Source organism: Gossypium hirsutum, chromosome A10, assembly GCF_007990345.1.
Source record: "Gossypium hirsutum isolate 1008001.06 chromosome A10, Gossypium_hirsutum_v2.1, whole genome shotgun sequence".
Taxonomy (NCBI): Eukaryota; Viridiplantae; Streptophyta; class Magnoliopsida; order Malvales; family Malvaceae; genus Gossypium; species Gossypium hirsutum.
Window position 1 is genome coordinate 36,131,284 of NC_053433.1, and position 24,150 is coordinate 36,155,433.

General features: G+C 35.1%; 1 long non-coding RNA gene across 3 annotated transcripts; it reads left to right on the top strand.

The window, feature by feature from the left end:
- The first annotated feature begins 8,200 nt into the window (after positions 1 to 8,200).
- On the top strand, positions 8,201 to 12,750 carry LOC107896174 (uncharacterized). 3 transcript variants are annotated; one of them, XR_005903253.1, is made up of 8 exons: positions 8,201 to 8,441; positions 8,892 to 8,971; positions 9,162 to 9,240; positions 9,414 to 9,478; positions 9,562 to 9,660; positions 10,021 to 10,062; positions 10,284 to 10,354; positions 10,439 to 10,742. It is a non-coding gene; the product is annotated as an uncharacterized lncRNA (long non-coding RNA). The 3 variants fall into 3 exon arrangements; XR_001683632.2 differs by lacking the exons at positions 9,562 to 9,660; positions 10,439 to 10,742 and adding an exon at positions 12,235 to 12,750; XR_005903252.1 differs by lacking the exon at positions 9,562 to 9,660.
- The last annotated feature ends 11,400 nt before the right edge of the window (positions 12,751 to 24,150 follow it).

A 24,150-nucleotide genomic window follows, 5' to 3' on the forward strand; every position in this document is an offset into this window, starting at 1 on the left:
TTTCATTTGTTTTGTTTAAATTTTAAATTTTTATGTTAATAAAGGGGGTCAAATTTGGCCCAAGTACTAATCAGTTTCTTTAGTAAGATACAGTCTAAATTTGAGGCCCAAGACAGCAAAAAGAGGAAAAATTCCACACCTATTCCTGCCACTTCCATTACTTGCCGCCCAAGTAACCCTAATGTAGCTAAGTTTTTGCTACATGTTGCCCTAAATTTTCCCAATATAAACCCCTCTTCATTCTCCTATTTTTCATATCCCTCAAATCAATTTGCTTAAACCCCAAAAAGAATCCCCAAACTTTTCTCTCGTGCCATCAACCTCAAATCCCGAAAGAAACTTTAGTTTTTTTCCCCTTTGCCGATGTAACAGCCCGATTTTGGGCCTAGTCAGAACAGTGGTTTCGGAACCACTATTTCGAGGCCGAATAAAATTATTTTAGCGATTTCTAGTCCAATTTCGAAAAAGGACTAAATCGCGTAAAAGGTAAAAGTTGTGCTTTGATGCCTAAAGGTGTTAAATTGCTTTGTATCTTAAATTGGGGGTCTTTAAAGTAAAATTAGACCATTAAAAGTGTAATGGCCGGCCAAGGGAGACAAGATTGGTCAAAAAGCCAAAAATTATGGGATATTAGGTGACTTTTTAGTAATAAAATAAAATAAGGAAAAAGTTGTCATTTTCTTTCATTTTTCTTCTTCTCTTTCGCGGAAAATGGCAGCAACATGGGGGGTTTGAGAGCTGAAAAATTTTAGCAATATATTTCCCTAGTAAGTAAGTGTTTTTAATGCCTTTTTTATAATTTTTACATTTTTGGAACCCCTAAAGCATGAGCTGTCAAAAGAGGGGGCTATTTTGCAAAATGATTAAGAGTCTAGGGTTTTTCCATGAAATCATATGTGTTGTTGGCTGAGTTTTTATGGAAGAATATGAGTGTTGGTAGTGTTATAAACAACTTTTGTGAAAGAAGTTTGCATGAAAGCACCTAAAAAGGGTTATTTTGCAAAGTTATAAAATAAGTGTAAATGTGTGAAATAATTGAATTTGTGAGTTTCTATAGTTATGAAAATGATCTTTCTAGGCTTAATGAGTAAGAAAATGTGATAAAAACATTTTACGAACCTAAGGGAAATTTGGTAATTTTGGCAAAGTATAGGGGCAAAATTGTAAATTTTTCCAAAATGTGTCATTGGACTAATTTGATTAGTATATTGTTTTAATAAGTTAAATATGATGTTATAGATGATAAAAAATGAGATTCGGGCTTAGAATGAGGAAAAACGAGAAATTGATGTTTAGGCCTCTCTTACCAATTTGGTCTCGAGGTAAGTTCGTATGGTAATAATAATGCAATATCATGCTTGAATTAAAATTCTCTATTGTTATGGAATTAAGTGTATGATTTAATATATTGGAAGTTTGATGGAATATGATGTTTCTTTGAAACGAGTAAGTTTGTACGAAAGTAATTTATCAATTTCATTATCATGTGCTTAATTCTTGATATTGTAAAAAATGTGGATATGTGCCTTTATCGGAATTTACTTGTGATGATTCAATGAAATTGTGATGATAGCTTTGTATCTCGAAAATCCCAGGTGACTCTGAGGAATGCTTAGGATTTTGGGTATCATGACACCATATTAAATGTATGCCAATGTAAGACCATGTCTAGGACATGGCATCAGCGATGATATGTGTGCTATTATAAGACCATATCCGGGATATGGCAACGATATGTGGATCCATGTAAGACCATGTATGGGACATGGCTTTGGTATTCTATTTAATGTATGATAATTCCGAACATCCTTTAGCATCCCGAGTGTTCAACGGGTAATGAAATGGATGATGTGATGAAAGCCCTAAGGAGGGCATGTTAAAGAAGGTATGATTATATACTTTATTACAAGTTGGTACAGGTATGTACTTGAGTTATGTTACGAGTTGTAGAAGTATGTACACTAAGCTTATGAGTAATGCCTTGATATGTGAAAATCTACGATGTATATAGTATTTGGTGAGTACTATGAAAATGGCATGATTTGGACTAAGTCTTTGATACTTGATGGCATTGAGATTATGGGTTCATGCTTATGATGCATAGCTATGTGTTCTTACCATGATGGATGAAATGATGTTGTATTAATTTGGTGAACAATAATTGTAAATGAGTAAATTAGCCTTGAGAGTTTTGGGCTACTGCAGTGGTGTAACTTTGAAAATACACTAAAAATAGCTGAAAATGAGTTAGAAGCTGAATAAAATATGGAATTAAATATTATTGAGTCTAGTTTCTTATAAAATAAACTGTGTAAGCAAAAAAATTTCTATAATGAGATAACTGAAGTTGTGTGAGATAGAGTTAGAATGACTTCGAAATCCCTTGTTCTGATTTGAGAAAATCATTATAAATTGTAAAAAAATATTTATGAATTATAATTTATATTTTTAGAATCCTTAATGAGTTTTTTTTCAATATAAATAGATGGGAACATTATTCGAGTTCTGTGCTATGCGATAATTAAAATTTAATGCAAAAGGGTCAGAACTGTCAAACCGTGAACCAGAGGTAAATTTGAGGAATAAACTGTACTAATTGGCTAAACCAAAAATTCTTAAAATTGGATGGTAGAAAGGTACATAAGTCTAGTTTCAATTAAAATTAACGGAACTTAATTTTGAGTTTCGTAGCTCCAGAAATAAATATTTTATTGACTGTTGTACAAGAAGATAGCTTATTATGAACTTGAGAATAGGTTGGGAACATTGATTAAAGCATGTTAATGAGTTGCTTATTGTTTTCATATGAACTTACTAAGCCTAAAGCTTACCCCTCTTCCTTTCCCATGTTCTCTAGTGTTGCCAGATTAGCTCGGGTTGGAGTTCGTCGGAGATATTATCACACTTTCAAGCTATCGCCATTAGTGTAAGTAATTTCAAGTACTTTGAGTCTATGGCATGTATAGGAGTTTAAATATTTGAGTGTGTGACATTTGTTTTAGCCAGATGTATTGGCTTACATTAGCTGTTGAGGTTGTAAACCTATTTATATATGCATGCATGTGTTATGGTCTTATATGATGAGTTTATAATGATTATGGCATGAATGTGGTAAGGATGTGAGTAAAATCTATGATATCTATTGCATGAGAAATTGATATGATCATAACATGTTTATGGATGTTTAAGTGCCCATGTATGCCTTATTGTATGCTATTGTACAAGTATGCCTGCATGTGTAGTGAAGGTGATAAAATGGCTTGGAAAATAGCCTTGTATTTGTCCACACAGGTAGACACACGGGCGTGTGTATAGGCCGTGTGTGACACACGGTCCGCCCTCAAGGGCGTGTTGTCCAACCGTGTGTCCCCTGCACCTAAGTTTTTCAAGCTAGTATGCATGGTAGTATGCACACGGGCAAGAGACACAGCCATGTGTCTCAGCCGTGTGAAGGACACGGTCATAGGACACAGGCGTGTGCCTTAGCCGTGTGACCTTAATTTGTTCATGACCAAATTGGCAGAATGTCCAGGTCTTTGGACACAGGTTCGGGACACGGGTTCGGGACACGGGCGTGTCCCTAACACACAGGTGTGTCCCTAGCACACGGGCATGTTCTCTATACTCACACGGGCGTGTGGAGCCTTAAAGCATGAAATTTTCCAAGTTTTTTTTAGTTCTTGGTTTAGTTTTAAGCCCTCTCTAATGCATGTTTTGGACCTTGTAAGCCCGTTTAAGGGACAAAATGCATGTGAACGAGAACTTTTAAGTTAAAAGAAATTTTATTGGCCCGATTTTATATGCATAAGCTTGAGTTAAGTCAGTAGCACCTCGAACCCTGTCCCGGTGTTGGATATGGGTGAGGGGTGTTACAGCCGAAATCTCCTATTACTGCCGCAAAGAAATCACTAGGGCATCAACGTCGTTATCGTACGTAGCTGTTATCGTTGCTGCACACCACCATTGTTGTCGCATGTTGCCTTCACCGTCGCAAGGTTTGCCAAGCAAGTCCTACCCACTTGCCGATTTCTCTTATTCCCCTGTAAGCAGAACTTTGCCAGATTTTCGGTAAAATACCATGTCTTGCAAAAGAACTAGATCCTCAAAGACTACTCCTGAAAACTCGATTGTGATTGATGAAGAAGTGAAAGAGAGATTTGATTCAATTTTCAAGCACCAACCTATAATGTCGAAAAAAGGTTTTAACATGAAGAGTAATGATTTGATGGTTGTCCCTGTGCCAATTAGAAAGACAATCAATGCTCTCAAGTGGGGATGATTTTGTGATGCTCGTTCACTTCCTGATAATGAACTAGTTCAAGAGTTCTATGCAAGTTTGACCACACAAGATGCCACTGAGGTTATCGTTCGGAAGAAAAAGGTACCTCTTACCTCGAAGTCCATCAATGATTTGTTTATCTTACCTGATGTTGAAGAAGATGAGTACTACCCTTTGATGAACAACATCAATTGGGATTTTCTTCAACAAGTGTTTGATGTTGTAACAAATTTGGGATCCTAATGGATTATAAGAAAGTATGGGAGCCATTCTTGCAGAAGGGAATACTTAAAACTAGTAACAAAGGTATGGTTTTATTTTGTTCACTACAGTTTTATGCCTATCTCACACAATTCCACCATCTCGATGGAACGAATGCTCTTGTTATATGCAATCTTGACAGAAAAGTCCATTAATTTTGGGAAAATTATTCTCAAAGAGATTTATGACTGTGCTAAAAAGAAGACAGGAAGTGCTTATTTCCCATCATTAATCACTTCACTTTGCTTAAGGGCTCGTGTTAAAACACAAGCGAATTTGAAAGGGCAATATGTCCAAGGGTGCATTACAAGTCATGATCTAGAAAGGTTAATAGAGAAGGTGCATGAGCTAAATCAAGGTGAACAAGAAGAACCAATTGAGCCAGGTATTAAGGAGTCAACGAATAAAATTGAAACTGAATCAGTTTCAAACACTGAAGAAGAAGAATCTGATAAAGAACCAGTTGAAGACCCTGAACCAAGGGCTGAGCCAGAAGAAGAACCAATCAAGCTAAGTGTTGAACCTGAATATACAACTCCCTTGCCGACTTCTGCAAGTACTTCAAGGAAATCAAAGTTGTAAATGTTGATGGATATGTGCAAGTTCATGCACAATCAACAACAAACTTACTGGAAACATGCAAAAATTAGAGATGATTCGAAATACTTTTAAGAATATCTCTAACACTTTTATTCCTAAGTTCCAAGATACTATCTTTGAGACATGGATGGACGATACTAATTATACAAGCGGAGAAAGAGCTAATAAAGACAAGGGGAATGAGTCAAAAGAATAAAATGGGGGATTCTTGTCTTTTTATTTATTTATTTTAGGTCTTTAGGAATTTGTTTCTTTAGTAACTAGGATTTAATTTCTGCAAAATAAAACATAGCAAGATGAATAAATGCTTCTTTTAGAAAGAAAAAGACTAAGTGATGTGGTAATGGGGATGAACATGTCTAGGATTGGATTATGAGGAAAGACTTGGTATTTAAGCAGTCTTAATGACTCGCCTATCTTTCTTTTTAACCCTACCTGGTGTTCAGTTTTCATTCAGTATTTTGTTCTTGCAATGAGGACATTGCTTCTTTTTAAAGGGGGTAAGGCAAATAATTGATGCTCAAATTTTTAAGTAATTGTTCATGAGTTTGTTTTAATAAATGAATGTTTAGATAGCTTGTATGCAAGCATGAATAATGATTTTATCTAAATGACTGTATGTTATCATGAAGAATGAAATGATTGTATGATCTTAGTCTTCGATAATGTTTGCCATGAAAACTTAGTTTCTTTTGAGATTAGACATGCATGAAGGTTTATATCTTTAGAATTGACTTAGAAACTTTCTTGAGGCGAAATCCTAGGAGACATAAAAATCTAAAATGATATAAACACTATTTTCTTTGGATCGTTTGAGCCTTCTCAAGCCCACCTTATGATATTAGACCCTTGAAACTATAATTTTGAGCTTAAAGGCCAGTTTATTGCAAAGAACCTACATTACAAGCCACATTACCATCTTTGTAAGTTATCTTAACTTTGTGCACCCACTACCTCAAAACAAGTTTTTAGCGGCGTTTGAATGAAAAATGTCACTACAGATTGAGTATTAGCGGCGCTTTTTAAAAAAACGCCGCAAAACTTATGCTCAACGTCGTCATTTTAACTGAGCTTCAGTGGCTTTAGCGGCGTTTTTCAAAAAATGCTGCAAAAAAATTTGCAAAACGCCGTCATTTTATATTGAGCTTTTAGTGGCTTTAGCGGCGTTTTTTTAAAAACACCACTATAGATCGAGTATTAGCAGCACTTTTTGAAAAACGCCGCAAAAAACAATTTATAATTTAACTAGTTTATTTATATTAAAATACAATTTGTTTTTAATTGAATATTTAAATTCTTCAAAAAAAATAATGACACGTAGAAAAAATTTGAAAGTAAAAACATAAAAAATATTTGTTAAAAATGAAAAAATTAAAATACTATTATTTAAAATAATTTTAAAGATTTTTGGTTTATGACTACTTGTTTTTTAATTTATATGTTAAATATTTTCTTATATTTAAGGGTTAAGTGTTAGGGGTTTAGGGTTAATGGTTTATGTTTTAAGATTTAGGGTATAGGGTATAGGGATTAAGGATTAAGGATTAGGAGTTTAATGTTTAGATTAATTAGTGTTTTTTTAATTTATATGATAAATATTTTCTTATATAATTGTAAAAGTGATAGTATTAATTTTAAAATATTGAATTAAATATCATTATAGTTTAGGGTTTATAGTTTAGGGTATATGATTAAGGGTTTAAGGTTTATGAGTTACTATTTTAAGGTTTATGGATTATGGTTTAAGGGTTGGGGTTTAAGGTTTAGGGGTTAGGGGTTAGTGGTTAAAGGTTAAAGGTTAAGGGTTAAGGGTTTAGGGTTAATGGTTTATGTTTTAGGATTGAGGGTTTTAGGGTTTAGGGTTTAAGGGTTAATTGATTAAATGATGTTCTGGTTGAATCTAGGTTTTGGAGAGCTCAGAGTGTGGTTTAATTAAATACTTGATCTCATGTTTATACATATATTTATGATGTATATATGTCTATATTCCCAGATAATTACGCAAGATTTAGCATTACGAAATTTGATGAGGTGGTTCCTAAAATTACTGAATACGAAATGTTAACATGAAATTCTCAAACTTGAATCAATTTTAAAAATAAAATAAAATAAATTTAGTATTTTTATTTTTAAAATTAAATTCACTTAATTATAAAATTCGTGCACACTTTAAAATTTATAGCTTCATGATTAAATATTGAATTTGAATTTATAATTTCAAAATCTAAAAAATAACATGTGTTTAATAAGGTATCAATTTCTGAGTATTACAAGATGCTATAACTTTCTTTGCTGTAATCGACTCTCGAAATTAAACTCGTCTTACTTTAATTTTAAGATGCAGATAATAATGATATCTTAAAAGAATTTTTTAAAATTTTATTTTATGAAAGGTAATTTTATAAGTATTGGTCACACCTAGTTAAAAATATCAATGACAACTCTAGTATTTTTAATAAAAACCTAATGTTTTAACAATTTTCATTTTTTCTCAAGGTTGTCAAGTTCATTTTTATCAAAAATGGTTTTGAAAATATATTTTTCTTATTTCAATTCATTTCATGTTTTAAATAATTATTAGAAATTATTTTAAATTGATTTACCTAAAATTTAAATATTAAATATTCAAATAATAATTATTCAATATAATTAAAAAAATTTCAAATTAGATATATTGTTTGAAAGAAAACAAACTTAGTTTAAAAGGAATTTAAGAAATAATTAAACTATTAAAATTTATTACTACCAAATGCAGTAGTGGCATTTTTGACAAAAACGCCGCAAAAAATTTTCACTTTAGCTTAAACGGCGTCATTTTATGTTGTGTCTCCAGCGACATTAGCGGCGCTTTTTCGAAAAACGCCGCTAAAGATTGAGAATTAGCAGCGCTTCTGTAAAAATGCCACAAAAGATCGAGTTTTGGCTGCGGTTTTTTCAAAAACGCCGCTTAAAGTTTAATTAAAACGATGTCACTTCTGCTGCGATTTAGTAACGTCATTATGTTTAACAAAACGGCGTTGTTTTTGTTTCATCCATTTCCTCCCCAATACAAACCCGAAACCCCTTATTTTCCCTCGAATCAAAATTTCCCCTAAACCTTAAATTTTCCCTAGATCAAACCCATTTGCCGTCTCCCTTTCTCTTTTGGTTTGACAGGTTTCATTTCATTTCCTTTTTGGATCTGAGAAACAACTCGAAGAGGATTTACAGGTTTCTGAGGATGTTTCTGAGGCCAATCAATGTGCGAGCATCTCGTAAAGAAGTCTAGTTGAAAGTTAAGGAGGAGTATAACAGCTACAGGGTAAGCATCACTTCTCTTTTACTCTTTTCTAATTTTTATTCGTTGATTGTCTTTTGGTTTGCATATAAATATATTTTTAAATTAACGATGGCATGCCATTTCCCTCGTATAGAAATTCACCAAATTAATAGTAGGATTTATCAAATTCATGAGTTGTTTGTGAATTTTTATTAGACAGAAAATTGGGAATTTTTTAAAATTGAAGTATTTATGTATGCTTACCCTGTACTATCTTCCTTCAACAGGATAGGACTGCCTTTTTCTTTTTTCTTTTCCTGTTAACTTTGCTTATTTTAAAATCTTGGATTTGGGAAGGATGCTTGCCTGCATTTCCAATTCAATTGTACAAGATATTATAAAGGTTACTTAGATTTGGTTCACTTGTTGCTGATTTAAGGCAGAGTTATATTTCTGTGAATTAATGCTGAGTGTATGATATGTATTTGTCAGGCATGGTTATTGTTCCTTTACACTGGTTTGGCTATGCAAGAGAACATATTGTGAGCAAATGGAAGTGATATTCGTCCATGGTAATTGCATCCATTTTTTTTTTCAAATGTTTTCTGAAAGGAAACTTGTACATGTTTATTTTGTTGTGTTGTTCCCTGAAAGCAGACATGTAACTGGAGAGTTAGAGCTAGAGGGAGGTATATTTTTAGTATGATAAGGTTTTTTTTATATTTTTAAATCTTTGATGACGATCTTTTATTTCTTGTGCAGCATGGAAAGGATCCTTGAACAATATGAAAGATACTCGTATACTGAGATCCAATGCGCTACAGATGAAATTCAACAAAATGTAAACTCAACCCTCCTAAACTTCATTTTACAAATCTTTAATTTTTTTTAAAACATGCTTTTTTTGATTTCATTTTGAAAGGGGATGTTCATGGATCTGACCATGAAAAATTTGAAGACACCAAATCTGTTCTACTTGTTGACTTGGGATGATTTCAATATGTTCTTTTACAGAGAAACTGGACCTAGGAACATGCAAAACTTAAAGCTAGAATGGAGACTTTACAAAGAAACCTGAGGTACCCCCCAATGGCTTCAAATTTCAGATACATTCAAGGCATGCATCTTTCTCTTTTAATAAAATAATTAATTATATTTCTAGGCATTACGAAGGAGAAGTATCCAGAATTTGAGTCTTAGAGAGCTTCAAAATTTGGAGCAACAACTTGATTCTGCCCTTAAATGCATAAGATCCAAAAAGGTTTAAATCACTCCAACAATATATATATACTAAAACATTATTTTCCTTAGTGTAAAAGATTTTCATGATTTATAGTTTAAATTGGTCCAATATTTTATTGTATTGATTAAAAATAGCCTCTCAACCACATAAACAATTAGGGGTGAATTCAAAAATCTTTTAAATATACCATTTTTCATTTTTGAAGAGTCAAGTCCTTGCTTGCCTTTAAATTTGCCCCTCTAGTTAAAATTTTTTAATAAACTCAAAATTCGAATATCAAATCTTACTTTTGTACAAGAAGTTATGCATGCATGCATATAATTTTGCTTATAATTCTGCAGCAACATAACTTGGCTGTTGATAATGTTTAACTCGCAGAATCAACTTATAGTTGAATCAATTTCTGAGCTTCAGAAAAAGGTATGCCATGGTTTCTTTTATAAATATCTAATTCCTGAGCTGATTTTAAATATTCTACTAAACCAAAAATGTCAAAACTAGCTTTCATTGTATTATTTAAACATATATTGTTCCTTCCAATAAGTACATAGTTTGTAAAAAAAACATGTAAAATGAGTGAAGTAGTTGTAGATATTCTAAAAAAAGTGGACTTCAAAGTCTTCTCTTATTTCTTTTACTAGGTTAAGAAGCGAATGAAGAAGCCTATCTATGTCTACTACCAACTGGACAATTTCTACCAGAATCATCGGAGGTACATCTTTTCTACCTTCACTATAAGTTTTGCGCTCCATTATGTGCTCTATTGCATGTTGGCTGATCTTTAAAATATTAGCAGACATCATTCAATCTCTTCAAGCTGGAAAAGCCAAGGCTTAGCACTTATTCAAGTGGAATGTTATTTAATGTTGCATTCCATGGTCATTCATCTTAGTCGGAACCTGAATGTTGTGTTATGGAAATAGGGTTTTGTAGCTACCTTGTGTACTAGCTTATTTAACCATGATGGTTAATTATTACGAGTTTTGTAGCTTCTTTTATAATTGGTCGAGTTAATATATAGATCAGATGAGCTGTGAGATAGATTTCCCATTTATTTAAACATAATATTTAAATTCTAAATTTAAATTCATTAATTTTTATATTTAGTTTTAAAGTTAAAATTTTAATCGAAAATTTAATTTAATTAATATTTTTTATTTATCCTTAAAAGTATATAGTTTAATGTTCAAATTTCAAAAATAAAACATAATATAATATTTATCATAGAAATAAATATTATTTAATAAAATATTTTTTAAAGGTCATATTTTTAGCGGCGTTTGTGAGAAAAGCGCCGCTAAAGGTCATGGTCTTTAGCGGCTTTTGCCAGAAAAGCGCTGCTAAAAGTCATGGTCTTTAGCGGCGTTTGCGGGAAAAGCGTCGCTAAAGGTCATGGTCTTTAGTAGCATTTTTTTTCATAAACGCCGCAAAATGTTAGCAGCGTTGTCTTTAGCGACATTTTTTGTGGCGCTTGTAAAAGCGCCGCAAATAGTTTTAGCCCGCTAAAAACCTATTTTTGCTATAGTGACCTATCTTAACTTAAGTTGTCTTGGTAATCAACATTTGAGGAAATTTTCATAAATGTATGTGCTCATGCTTATAAAAAAAAAGGGGGGGGGAAAGAAAAGTTTGCTCAATCTTCAAAAAGGAAAAAAATAATGTATGAGCTTAAGTTCAAAATAAGTTTGGGGGTGTTCCAAAAGTTCACGTAAAGAAAAAGGTTGTATTACGAGAAAACCAAGACAAAGTTAAAGGTTAAGATCTTGAAACTGAAATATCCCATCTCTTAAAGTCCCTACCTTTGACCGAGCCCCATTACCACCTTATAAAAGACCTATTGATTTGATGATTATGTCACCTACATTAGTGGAGAGGAAGTCCTAAGTTCAACATATGAAGATTATAAATAAGCCTTATGATTGTTTTGCTTGATTGATGAGAAATTATGTTGAATGGAAGAATATTATCTATGGCTGGGACGTATGTACATACTATGATTCATGTTGGCATACCTTGAAACTTAGTATAAAATTTTCAAAATGGTTGTATATGAAATACATGTTAATGAAGAAGATCGACGAGCATGAATTTATTAATACATGATTATGGGGCAATGATTGATGCTGCTTACACTTTTAGCAATTTTGCTTTAGCGAGACCTTGTGCTGTGCATGAACATTACTCGGGACAAGCAATGATTTAAGTTTGGGGGTGTGTAAACTGAAAAATGTATAGGATTTTTCCTATATAAATTATCACCTTTTTACTTAAATTTATTGTTAAAATTAAGTAATTGTTTAATAAATTAATGAAATATGTGAAAATATGACATAGAAATTATTAAAATGTGATTTTATGCTTTATTATATAGTTTTCATGCATAAAATGGCTTATTTTATATTAATTTGAGCATATTATATTTTTATGAAATAAACTGGGCCATGCATGACTAAATTAAATAATAAAATATAAAATTATATTTAATAATTCATTTTAAAATATTTCATTAATAATTTGGGTTTTAATTAATTTAATTAAGTTGGTAAAATTTAATTATTTGGTCTTCTAACTTATTAATTTATTTTTGGACAGGTCTGAGAGCTTTAATTTGATTACAAAACCGTCCAAATGGAGGGCCAAGTCAACCCAAAATTCGGCTGAATATGGAGGTTCATAAACCATCTTTTGGTTTAATTACACAAGGTCCTTGAAGAGTTGAAGAAATCAAAATTTTCCCGAAGATTTGCTGGTGACCGAGTCTTAGTCCTGAGTTGTTGTGGCACTCAAATTGACCAAGAATCAAGCAAAATCAGTCACATTCCCTCAATTCATGGCCGGCCACCTTTGGAAGGATTTTTGAAAGATGGACACTTCTATTTTTAGCAAATTAGCTCCCATGCCTCACCTATAAATAAGAACCCCTTTCTCACTTTTTCAATCATCCCTCATCCCTCATTCATCCCTCACTTATTCATCATTCTCTCCTATCTCAATTCTCTTAGCTTTCTTAGCCCTCACGCCTATCATCATCTTTGCATAAAGATTTTGAGCAAATTAGCCTCTTAAAGAACCCTTGGTTGGCCACCTCGGAGAGCCATCAGCAAAGGAGCAAAGCAAAGGAACAAATGCGCCCTCATCAGTCAGAGTCTTGGATGACAACCACTCTGATTTGGGTTTAATCTTTCTTACTTTAATTTCATTCAAGAATGTTTGCTATGTGTTCTTTGTTCTTGTTTACAACAATGATAGCTTAATTTTATTTAAGCTAGGATGATTGCTTTGATTTAATAATAATTATTTGATTCATGCTTATAATATTTGTGCCTCAGTCGATCATGTTTTCGATTAAAATCAAGTCTGTATTTCGTTCATACGAGATTGAAATGCACCTGAATTAGCTGAACAATCCTAACCAAATGACGGCTAATGGACGCATAATTGAAATGTGCATACTCAATTTAGATCCTAACCTGATTAAATTGTAGGTTGCATAACATCCCTAACCAGGCTCTGTTATCTACATAGTTTTTAGATTTGTGTGATTAAACTGTTTCAAACCTAACATGTCCTTGTTACCTTGCATGAATACTAAGAAACCCTTAGTAAATAAGGATCAGTAAAATGTGTATTTACTAAGTAAAGGATTCCGAAAGGACCTAACGTGGTTTTCAAACTCATGAAAGATCGAGTTGCCATGGAATATTTTTCTAAATATTGATAAGCATGTTGATAATAATTTGAGTTTAGTTAAAGTAATTGTCCTAGCTTATTTATGTTATAATTGTTGCTTATTGTGTTAATTCTGCTAAAATCTATCTCATTCATATAGTTTGCATACTTAGGATAAATTGCATTAGGGATCATTGCATTTAGTTTCATATACTTAATTTTTCATCACTTCTCAATTATATTGTTTTTATTTATTAAATTGTTAATACACTTTTACAAATTAAGTGACTTAGCACAAATACAATCCCTGTGGAGATGATAACTCGATACTTACTTATTACTCGATAACGACTATGTACAGTTGCACAAATCCGAGCGTTAAACTCTCTAAACATTGAAAATTCCCTAAGTGTTGTAAAATTTCTGGAAGTTTTCAATTTAGTCCCGAACCACCCCCGATGTATGTTTTGGGCCTCATAGGCCTGTATAAGGGACGATATGCATGTGTTTGAATGTTTTTAAATTGGTTGAATTTTTATGGCCCGGTTTTACATGTATGTGTATGTTTAAGTCTGGTAATGCCTCGTATCCTATCACGGTGTTAGACACGGGTAAGGGGTGTTATAGAATGCCTGATTATCTTTATCTGATGATGGTTCAATCATTGCTGAGTTAAAAGCTAGACTGATATTTTTACAGTAGATTTCTGAAGCTCAGAAAAATGATGATGAACTACGAGCTAAACAGGTACAGTGTAAGTTGAATTCTGATTCAAAATTTCAGATTGAGCCTGATGATTTCCTGTTATTTAGAGATAGAATATGCGTACCGAAGAATTTAAAACTGGTATAGAAGATTTTACATGAAGCTTATAATAGTAATATGACTATTCATCTTGGCTGTAATAAAATGTATAATGATTTGAAAAAGATGTACTGGTGGCCGGGAATGAAACGGGATATTTCTGAATTTGAATCTAAATGTTTGATATGTCAGCAAGTAAAAGCTGAACATCAGGTGTCTTTGGCATTATTACAGCCAGTTGCGATACCAAAATGGAAATGGGAAAGAATTACCATGGATTTTGTATCATGATTACCCCTGTCTCTAAAGAAGAAATATGCTATTTGGGTAATCATCGACCAGTTAACGAAGTCTGCACACTTTATTCCAGTATGTATGAATTATTCCTTGGAAAGATTCGTTGAATTATATATTTTTGATATTGTTAGATTACATGGAGTGCTGGTTTCCATTATTTCTGATAGAGATCCTCTGTTTACATCTCGATTCTGGAATAAGTTGCAAGAAGCATTGGGTACTCAATTGTATTTTAGCACTGCATTCCATCCTCAAACTGATGGACAATCCGAACATGTTATACAAATTTTGGAAGATATGTTTCGATGTTGTATTCTTGAATTTGAAGGTAACTAGGAAAAGTATCTGCCTTTAGTTGAATTTACTTATAATAACAGCTATCAGTCCAATATTAAAATGGCACCGTACGAGGCTTTGTATGGTCTTAAATGTAGAACTCCATTGTAGAGCTCAGTGAGAAAAAGATACATGGAGTTGACTTAGTTTGTGAAACTGAAGAAAAGGTGAAAGTAATTTAAGACAGTTTGAAAGCAACCTCTGATCGTCAAAAGTATTATGTCGATTTTAAATGAAAAGAGACAGAATTTCAGGTCGGTGATAAGGTATTCTTGAAAATATTACCTTGGAAGAAAGTTCTCCCGTTTGGCCGAAAAGGAAAATTGAGTCCACGATTCATCGGGCCATATGAGATTACTAAAAGAATCGAACCTGTTGCATACTGGTTGGCATTACCACCAGAACTTGATCGGATTCATAATACGTTTCATGTGACTATGTTGTGACGGTATCTCGGATCCTTCACATGTTATTTCTCCAACAGAAGTAGAGATTCAACCTAATAAGACTTACAATGAGGAACCGATTAAAATTTTGGCATGTGAAACAAAAGAGTTAAGAAACAAAAAGGTGGCTTTAGTAAAAGTTCTTTGGCAATGACATGGTATAAAAGAGGCTACATGGGAACTGAAAGATACTATGAGAAGAAAATATCCAAATCTCTTTACTAGTAAGATATTCGAGGACAAAAATTCTTAAGGAGAGAGTTGTAACAACCCATTTTCAATTAAATCAGAACAGTGATTTTGAGGCCACAAATCCAAACCAGAAATAAAATTTATTTTAATATTTTTGCATGGTCTGCATTATGTTAGGAATGTCATATGAAAATTCTGATAAAAAATTTTTATTGATTATGTGTTTAATTAGGAAATGACCAAATTGCATAATGTAACACCCCGAACCCGAGACCGTCGCCGGAGTCGAACACGAGGTGTTAACAGACTTCAAACCACTTATTAAAAATTTCCCAGACAAGCTGCCAATCTGCGTACTAATCACTTTAAAAATCATATCTTGAGTTCTGAAACTCGAAATTCAGTTCCATAAATTTTCCCCGGAACTATACTCATATATCTATATGGTAGAATTTTTTTTAGAATTTTTGGTCGGGCCAATTGGTACAGTTTATTAGTTAAATTCGTCCCTGTTCCTGGGTTAGACTACTCTGACCTTTGTGCATTACGACTTAGATATCTCCCTTTACAGAGCTTCAATACTTATTCCGTTTATTTCTAATGAGACTAGACTCAAAATGGAATCTATACATATAAGGAATGACTTCTAATTATCTCTGATTAATTTATGGTGAATTTCTAAAGTCGGAATAGGGGATCCAGAAATTGCTCTGGCCCTGTTTCACAAGAGTTTAATTATCTCCTAACATACAGCTCATATGGTCATTTCGTTTCTTCCATATGAAAATAGACTCATCGATCTTCGATTACATAATTTATTCATTATTTAATTCCATTCCTACTATTTTTAGTGATTTTTCAATCTCACATCACTGCTGCTGCCAGCATCTGTTACTAAAGCAACTATGCCTATTTCGTGATTTCTCCTTGATCTAACTAATAATTCATCATACATATCACAAATTATGATCATGACTAGCCATGCCAAAGGCTAATCATTGTCAAACATCTCCCTACTACACTATTGCCATATCATGAATTTTAGCACCAAAAATAATCAACCATGACATATGGCATAAAAATCGAATAGGCCTCAACTATTATTCAACCAAAACCGAATTGACCCAATATCAGTCATGACCACATTATAAAACCCATTTACTAAGATTTATAACTAAATATCATAGGACCCAAAGTCCAAATTAACATTTATGCCATTTTCGCATGGCTGAAAGTTTACATACCAAAGTTCAAACACAACATAATAGCCTATACATGCCGAAATGTTCTCCTAGACCGACTAAGAAGAAAGTACCAAAACTTGCTAGCTGGTGTGATGACTTCGATGACGGTCCCAAGCACGGAAAAAGACGAGTCCAAGAAACCTAAAGTAGGTGACAAGCAAACACCGAGTGAGTATATAACTCAGTAAGTCATAAGCATTACATAATCATCCATTAATAAATTATCACATGAGAAAACAAGTGAAAAGGGGTTAATTCTCTCCACCCATACCAACTATGCCATGGTTCCTTAGACCTTTCGGCTCAATATCATACAAAGTACTACATCAATTTTTCATATGCTACTCAACATGGTATTTGAGGCATTTTCCATGGATGCTTTCATTCTCGTTACATTCATGCAACTAAATAACATTCCCTCTATTCCACGATGAATCTCATGTACGTCACTTCAAGTATAATTATCACATAGGTTCAAAACTTATCAAGCAAGAATTCCAAATATAAACATAACGTCTATTAGCCACGAACTCAAGACACTTACTCGTCCGCTGTCCGTGACCAACTCAATAAGGTCGCACACTTAGTGTCAATAGTGCTTCAAAAACATATAGTATGTAACACCCCGTACCCGAGACCGTTGCCGGAGTCGGACACGAGGGGTTCACAGACTAAATTCGCTTACTATCGCAGTCCATTTTAAAAATTTCCAGGCAGTTGGCTAACTGCGTCACTGTCACCTTAAAAATCATATCTTGAGTTTCACAACTCGAAAATCAGTTTCGTAATTTTTCCCTGAAACCAGACTCATATTTCCATCTACATATTTTTTTCTAGAATTTTTGGTTGGGCCAATTAGTACAGTTTATTAGTTAAATTCTCCCCTGTTACAGGGTGCGACTACACTGACCTTCATGCATTACGATTTGGATATCTCCCTGCACAGAGCTTCAATACTGATGCCGTTTGTTTCTATAGAAACTAGACTCAGAGATGAATCTATACATATATGGCATGACTCCTAATTATCTCTGGTTCATTTATAATGAATTTCCAAATTCGGAACAGAGAATCCAGAAACCGTTCTGGCCCTGTTTCACGAAAACCTAATTATCTCTTAACATACAACTCATATGACCATTTCGTTTCTTCCATATGAAAATAGATTCATCAAGGTTCGATCACATAATTTATCCACTATTTAATTCCATTCCTACTATTTTTAGTGATTTTTCACATCCACATCACTGCTGCTGCCAGCATCTGTTTTTAAGGTAAACTTTACCTATTTCGTGGTTACCATGGACCAACTAGAGTTTTGTCATACATTGGTCCACATATGATCATATTTAGCCATTCCAATGGCTGATCATTTGCCCAACACTTCCATTCCAATCCATAGTCACATCATGAAACCATATATATATACATAAACACAAATGGTCTAATGCCATACTCCACTTCTACGAGCCATTTTCGCATGGCTGTACACACATACATCACAAAAAGTACTTGAAAAAAAACAACAAAGGGTAGTCCTATACATGCCATATCCAGAGTTCAACTAAAAGAGTACCAAAAGGGTTTTGATAGTGTGGATGACTTTGACTTCGATGATCCCGAATCCGATAGCTAACGAACAAAATCTATAAAACAGAGAAACAAATAAACGGAGTAAGCATTTTAAAGCTTAGTAAGTTTCAAGTAATGAAATCGGCTTTGACTAAAGTATTACATTCACATAGCTAAATGAATCACTTTATTAATACACATTCTCATAATCATACTTACTTCGCACTTCATCAACATATACACACACAAGGTATCAACCTATCTAAAAGCCGAAAGTTCGCTAGTCGATTAAACGAATACTATTTAAAACGAATCGACTTTTCCGATGCACATGCAAACATACCTTATCGTTTGGGTTTTTCGAGCGTATTAATTGAATTTATTACAGCACAAAACGCTCACCTTCAAACCCAAGTTTCTTCGGAATTTAGCCGGATATAACCACACGCACAATTGCCTTCGGGTCTTAACCCGGGTATAGCAACTCGCACAAATGCCTTCGGGTCTTAGCCCGGATATATCAACTCGCACAAATGCCTTCGGGTCTTAGCCCGGATAAAATCACTAGCACAATTGCCTTCGGGTCTTAACCCGGGTATAGCAACTCGCACAAATGCCTTCGGGTCTTAGCCCGGATATATCAACTCGCACAAATGCCTTCGGGTCTTAGCCCAGATAAAATCACTAGCATAAATGCCTTCGGGACTTAGCCCGGATAAAATCACTAGCATAAATGCCTTCGGGACTTAGCCCGGATATCATTCAAATGCTCATGCACACATATATCAATAATCATGACATATCCATATTTCATTTTCGTTACTAAGGCTCAAACACAAAACATTTATTAAACCTTTCCAATTTCGGCTCAATAGCCACACACAAAGAGCATGATTTCAATTGGCTTTATAACATAGTCTCTATGCACATTCGGCTATCCGTCATAGTATGACTAACCATTTCAATATAATTCAAGTAGGGTCATTACTCGAAGACTTACCTCGGATGTTGTCGAACGGTTTCGACGGCTATTCGACCACTTTTTCCTTCCCTTTATCGGATTTAGTTCCCCCTTGCTCTTGAGCTTAGTCTATCAAACCACCATAGCCGATTTCCTCAAAGCTCTTTTTCCTTCTTTTTCTTTCTCCTATTCGGCCAAGAACAACATGAGAGCTTTTCTCTTCTTTTTTTTTTTGGTCATGCATGAGAATGATGAACACATTTTTTTCTCTTTGTTTTCTTCCTTCAATTTCTTATTAGTTTATTGCCCATGCTTCTTATTTTATTCTTCCATTAACACAACATGTTTCATGACATGTTTTGCCCATCATCCCTTGTCATGGCTGGCCACTAGTACTTAAATGGGGGGAAATTGACATGCAAGTCCACCCCTTTGATTACATGCACTATTAGGCCACTTGCATTTGCCTAGCACATTTCTAAATTTTCTCACATAAGTCCTATCAACTAAATTCACATGCAATTAACTAAATCGAAGCTTAAAACTTTCACACATTTATATTCACATATTTTAGGCAATAATTATCACATTCAAATAATTTGGTGACTCGGTCTAGCGGTCCCGAGACCGCTTTCCGACTAAGGTCACTTTAGGGCTGTCACAACTCTCCCCCACTTAAGAAATTTTCGTCCCCGAAAATCTTACCGGTAAATAGGTTTGGGTATCGTTCTTCCATCGAGCTCTCGGTTTCCCAAGTAGCTTCCTCGATCCCGTGTTTGAGCCATAACACCTTTACTAACGGAACCTTTTGTTTCGCAACTCTTTCACTTCACGAGCTAGGATACGCATTGGTTCTTCTTCATAACTCATATCGGCTTGAATTTCAACCTTTGATTGGCTAATTATGTGCGATGGATCAGATCTATAGCGTCGAAGCATCGAAACATGAAAGACGTCGTGAATCTTTTCAAGTTCAGGGGCCAAAATCAATCGATACGCAACTGGACCGACTCGTTCGGATATTTCGTATGGCTCGATGAACCTCGGACTCAATTTGCCCTTACGCCCAAATCTGAGTATCTTTTTCCAAGGTGAAACTTTAAGAAACACCTTATCTCCCACCTGATACTCAATGTCTTTTCGTTTCAGATCCGCGTACGACTTTTGGCGATCTGAGGCTATCTTTAGACTTTCACGGATTACTTTTACTTTCTGTTCAGCATCTTTAATCAAATCCACTCCGAAAATTTTACTTTCACCGAGCTCGGTCCAAAACAATGGTGTACGACATTTACGCCCGTACAAAGCCTCGTAAGGTGCCATCTTAATACTTGATTGAAAACTATTATTGTAAGCGAATTCAATCAATGGTAAATACCGTTCCCATGAACCACTAAACTCAATGATGCAACATCTCAACATATCCTCAAGTATCTGAATTACCCGCTCGGATTGACCATCGGTTTGTGGATGAAAAGCGGTGCTAAAATGTAGCTTGGTACCCAAAGCTTCTTGCAATTTCTTCCAAAATCGCGAGGTGAATCTCGGATCTCTATCCGACACAACAGAAATCAGTACCCCGTGTAACCTCACAATCTGAGAAATATACAATTCAGCTAGTTTATCCAATGAAAAATCCGTACGCACGGGGATAAAGTGAGCCGACTTAGTCAGTCTATCAACAACAACCCAAATCGCATCCTTCTTACTTGCTGACAATGGCAGTCCGGACACAAAGTCCATTGTGACTCGATCCCATTTCCACTCAGGTATCATGATCGGCTGAAGTAATCCTGAAGGCACTTGATGTTCCGCTTTCACTTGTTGACATATTAAACACCTCGAAACAAAGTCGGAGATGTCTCGTTTCATACCATGCCACCAAAACCGTCGTTTCAAATCGTTGTACATTTTCGTACTCCCCGGGTGAATTGACATTCGGCTACAATGGGCTTCGTTCAGAATCATCGAAATGAGTTCTGAATTTCTTGGAACACACAACCGACTTCTGAACCTCAAACAATCGTCATCATCAATTTGAAATTTGGATTCCATATTCGGAACACATTCAGCCCGTTTTGCAACCAATTCATCGTCGACTTTCTGAGCTTCACGAATTTGACGAATCAATAATGGTTTGGCCTTTAATTCAGCTACTAACACATTGTCGGGTAGAACAGACAAGTGCACATTCATCGCTCGTAAAGAAAACAGTGATTTCCGGCTTAAGGCGTCCGCAACCACATTAGCCTTTCCCGGGTGGTAATCAATGACAAGCTCATAATCTTTCAACAACTCAAGCCAACGTCTTTGTCGCAGATTTAAGTCTCTTTGAGTCATCAAATATTTGAGACTTTTGTGATCCGAAAATACATGGCACTTTTCACCAAATAAGTAATGTCGCCATATTTTTAAAGCGAATACGATGGCAGCTAGTTCGAGATCATGGGTCGGATAATTTTTCTCATGTGGCTTTAATTGTCTCGACGCATAGGCCACCACTCGACCTTCTTGCATCAATACGCAACCCAACCCAAGTAGGGATGCGTCACTATAAATGACAAACTCTTTGCCTGATTCGGGTTGCACTAAAATTGGAGCTTCAGTCAAATAAGTTTTCAGTTGATCGAAACTTTTCTGACATTTCTCCGTCCATTCGAAATTAACATCCTTTTGAAGTAGCTTCGTCATTGGTGTGGCTATCATCGAGAAACCTTTTACAAATCGTCGGTAATAACCGGCGAGCCCCAGGAAGCTCCGAACTTCGGTAATATTTCTTGGAGGCTTCCAGTTAAGTATGGCTGAAATTTTGCTCGGGTCAACTCGAATACCCGATGCGGATACCACATGACCCAAGAAGCTAACCTCTCTTAACTAGAACTCACACTTACTGAACTTAGCATATAACTGCTTATCCCGCAAAATTTGCAACACTAGTCTCAGGTGCTCAGCATGTTCGGTCTCATCTCTTGAATAGACCAAGATGTCATCAATGAACACAACTACGAACCGATCCAAATATGGTCTGAAGATCCGATTCATCAAATCCATAAATACCGCAGGGGCATTAGTGAGCCCAAACGGCATCACTAAGAACTCGTAGTGACCATATCTCGTTCTGAGGCTCCCTTCAGTTGGTCGAACAAATCATCGATACGCGGTAACGGATATTTGTTCTTTATTGTCACTTTATTCAGCTGACGATAGTCAATGCACAACCTCATGGTTCCGTCCTTCTTTTTCCTTTCTGAGCTCTTCGGCTTTACAAGCTCGCTCGACAAGTACTACGAACTCTCGTATTTCAAGAATGCCAACGAACATTTTTATATCTTCGTTCAGCCCATCCTCGAAGCGTTTACACATGATAGCCTCGGACGAAACACATTCCCGAGCGTATCTACTACGTCTAACAAATTTTCGCTCGTAATCAGTAACTGACATAGAACCTTGCTTAAGCTCAAGAAATTCCTTCCGTTTTTGATCAACAAATCTCTGACTGATATACTTTTTTCGAAACTCAGTTTGGAAAAACTCCCAAGTTACTTGCTCTCGGGGCACAACAGAAGTCAGAGTACTCCACAAATAGTAGGAAGAATCGCGTAGCAAGGAGATAGTACACTTTAGGCATTCATCGGGTGTACAAGATAGCTCATCGAGTGCCCGGATAGTGTTGTCCAACCAAAATTCAGCTTGCTCGGTATCGTCGCTATCCGTAGCTTTAAATTCAGTAGCCCCATGTTTTCGGATTCTGTCAACTGGGGGCTTATTTGACCTTATTTGGTCAGTTACCGGAGGTATTGTAGGTGCGGGGGTTGTATTAGTCGGGAATGGAGGTTGTGGAACAGCCGTATTAGTTCGAATGTATTGGTTGAACCAATCATTCATCACGCTATAGAAAGCTTGTCTAGCTTCATCATTCGGATTACTAGCATTAGGTTGAGAGTCCGCCGGCGCTGTCCCTTGTGCGGGAGCAGGCGCCACACTCTCCACATCATCAGCTATCGCTCGGTTGGGATCGGGATCCATTACTATAAATAAACACAAATTCAAATGTCAGAAATCACCACACTATCAATTAATCACATAATGGCATGTATAGCTAGACCCAAACGTATTACGGTAGTCCTAGAATCGACTAAACCGTAGCTCTGATACCAATAAAATTGTAACACCCAGTACTCGAGACCGTTGCCGGAGTCGGACACGAGGGGTTCACAGACTAAATTCGCTTACTATCGCAGTCCATTTTAAAAATTTCCAGGCAGTTGGCTAACTGCGTCACTGTCACCTTAAAAATCATATCTTGAGTTTCACAACTCGAAAATCAGTTTCGTAATTTTTCCCTGAAACTAGACTCATATGTCCATCTACATATTTTTTTCTAGAATTTTTGGTCGGGCCAATTAGTACAGTTTATTAGTTAAATTCTCCCCTGTTACAGGGTGCGACTACACTGACCTTCATGCATTACGATTTGGATATCTCCCTGCACAGAGCTTCAATACTGATGACGTTTGTTTCTTTAGAAACTAGACTCAGACAGGAATCTATACATATATGGCATGACTCCTAATTATCTCTGGTTAATTTATAATAAATTTTCAAAGTCGGAACAGGGAATCCAGAAACCGTTCTGGCCCTGTTTCACGAAAACCTAATTATCTCTTAACATACAACTAATATGACCATTTCGTTTCTTCCATATGAAAATAGATTCATCAAGGTTCGATCACATAATTTATCCACTATTTAATTTCATTCCTACTATTTTTCGTGATTTTTCACATCCACATCACTGCTGCTGCCAGCATCTATTTTTAAGGTAAACTTTACCTATTTCGTGGTTACCATGGACCAACTAGAGTTTTGTCATACATTGGTCCACATATGATCATATTTAGCCATTCCAATGGCTGATCATTTGCCCAACACTTCCATTCCAATCCATAGTCACATCATGAAACCATATATATATACATAAACACAA